Genomic DNA, 2,523 nt, shown 5'->3' on the forward strand with positions numbered 1-2,523 from the left:
ATGATCTCTTTCAAAAGCTTAAAATATGTCAAAATAGTATTATCTCAGAAAGGTTTTTTTTCCCAAAATAATACAAGACATTATCAAATTCTTATTTAACCCTTTTCTAAAATCACCCACCCACCTCATTGAATTTCCTTTAAAAAATCTTCATCCTGGCCGGGCGCGATGGCTCATGCCTGTAATCTCAGCACTTTGGGAGGCCAAAGCAGGCTGATCACCTGAGGTCAGGAGTTCAAGACTAGCCTGGCCAACATGGTGAAACTCCGTCTCTACTGAAAATACAAAAATTACCCAGGCATCGTGGCACACGCCTGTAATCCCAGCTACTTGGGAGGCTGAGGCAGAAGAATTGCTTAAACCTGGGAGGCGGAGGTTGCAGCGAGCCAAGATCGCGCCGCTGCACTCCAGCCTGGGCGTCAGAGCAAGACTCTGTCTCAAAAACAAACAAATAAAAAAAACCTTTTCATCCTAACTCGTATATTATTTCTTCAAAAGAATAAAAAACGTGCAAATCTAATGCTTGTCTAGCTATTGCGACCACATTTACAAATGGATAGGCAGCGCTCCGGAGTTGGATGTAAGACCGTAGTATACAATCCAGGTGTGGTCGATTTAAGAAAAAAGAAAAAGAAAAAAGAAAAGAAAAAAATTCCTGTCTAGCTAGTGCAACTACATTTATAAATGGATAGGCGAGGCTACGGAGTTCGATGTAAAACCGAAGTTTACAGGCGAGGTGTGGTCGGTGTAAAATAAAAACGAAAAAGAAGAAAAAAAAAAGAAAAAACCCTACGTAAGTGGCCCGTACGGGGATCGAACCCGCGACCTTGGCGTTATTAGCACCACGCTCTAACCAACTGAGCTAACCGGCCTCCTTGGTGGGAGGGTCTTTTCTTATGTTTATTTAAATCATACCTGATCCATGCCCGCTGAATTTTTTTTTTTTTAATAGAAGCGTTACTTTCCCTTTTATTAATAAAATATATTTTTTTTTTAAGAAAAGGAGAATTCCTCACTGTAGGCACAGGAAAACCATGCTGTTTCAGGGAAAACAGTCTCAAACCACTGATTCTGACTGGAGAAACCTCAGATTCAACGACCCCAAGCAGGGCTTCCTTCCCCTCACCAGGTGAAGGACTCAGAACAAACCAAAAAGCAGCTCTAAGCTTGCGATCGCGGCCAGTTCCTCACGGAACCAACCGCAGAGCCGCCCCAGGTTCGCAGGATCGGAGGGTTCGGAGGACTCGGAGGGTGCGGATTCCTCTCTGCTCCTTGAGACCATTCCAGCCAGGTGGGCTCTTAGGCCTGGGAACCTGGGAAAGTGCACTCTCTCGCCTCCTGGCCTCGCGGTGGTTCCGCAGTCACCAGGACCCGAAATTCACAGCTGTGCGTCCTAAGCTTGCAGCTCCACAAACGATAAAATCAGACTTGGCCCTGCAGTCCCGGGCACCGGGCCCTTGGTGATGCTCGAGTGCCGGGCTGGCATCGGCGTAAATGAAAGGACCAGCAGGACGGCTCCTTTCAAGAGTCTCTGACTCCTTCCGTCCCGGGAAGACCAAGACACCCACATCTAAGACAAGGGAAGTCACCATTATCTACACCAATGATAAACGCCGGTATCTGGGAGGAACTGAGCCCAGGACCGGGTCAGGCAGCTCAGAGTGTTGGGACAACTAAGTCCCTCTTCAAAGACTCAACTTTCTGGTCATAAGTTGCAAAAGTTGTACATCAGTCCTGCCCGCCCCCCGCCCCCCGCCCCCCACCACACACATACACTCATTTTTTTCGCAAATCCAGGGTTTACCCTATTTGCCAAAGTTTAAGTCTTAGCCAATCGGGATCAGCTTAGATTGTGCGGTCCAACCCCAGCCAATAGGGGAAGGACACAGAAACAGGAACTGCGTTAGGATTAAAAACTCCTTCCCTCCTTTGTTTGGTGTGCTCTTGCAATTGTAACAGGCAAGGAGCACCCTTCTGCAGAAGTAAAGATGCCTTGCTGAGGAATTTTCTAAGTGAGGGTTTCTTTTGGCTACACCAAGCACTTGTTTCCAGTAAATCTTAGGGACTCGTCCGGGATCCCATTCTCCTTCGGGAGGGGCTAGCGATTATCTTTCATGGGGAGACGCGTCCCATTGCCTCGTGGTGGCCCCAGGAGCGGAGGATCGAGTCCCGCCCGAAGTGACGAATAAATCCGGACTCTCAGCAACGCGGACAGTAGGGAGGATCCTTAAGAATTCTGTGAGACCAGCTTGGTCAATACGGTGAAACTCCGTTTCTACTAAAAATACAAAAATTAACCGGGCGTGGTGGTGCGCGCCCTTAGTCCCAGCTACTTGGGAGGCTGAGGCAGGAAAATCACTTGAACCCGGGAGGCAGAAGTTGCAGTGAGCCGAGATCATGCCACTGCACTCCAGCCTAGGCAACAGAGCGAGACTCCGTCTCAAAAAAAAAAAAAAAAAAAAAAAAGAATTCCATGGCGACCACAGGTAACTCTGTGCACAGACCAAGGTAAGAAACGTTGCT

At 48.0% G+C, this 2,523-nt stretch overlaps 1 non-coding gene across 1 annotated transcript; it reads right to left on the minus strand.

Moving 5' to 3' along the window:
* Positions 1-798: 798 nt before the first annotated feature.
* TRNAI-AAU (transfer RNA isoleucine (anticodon AAU)) lies at positions 799-872 on the minus strand. The gene has a single exon. It is a non-coding gene; the product is annotated as a tRNA-Ile (tRNA).
* Positions 873-2,523: the final 1,651 nt, after the last annotated feature.

This window comes from Pan troglodytes, chromosome 5 (assembly GCF_028858775.2).
Source record: "Pan troglodytes isolate AG18354 chromosome 5, NHGRI_mPanTro3-v2.0_pri, whole genome shotgun sequence".
NCBI lineage: Eukaryota > Metazoa > Chordata > Mammalia > Primates > Hominidae > Pan > Pan troglodytes.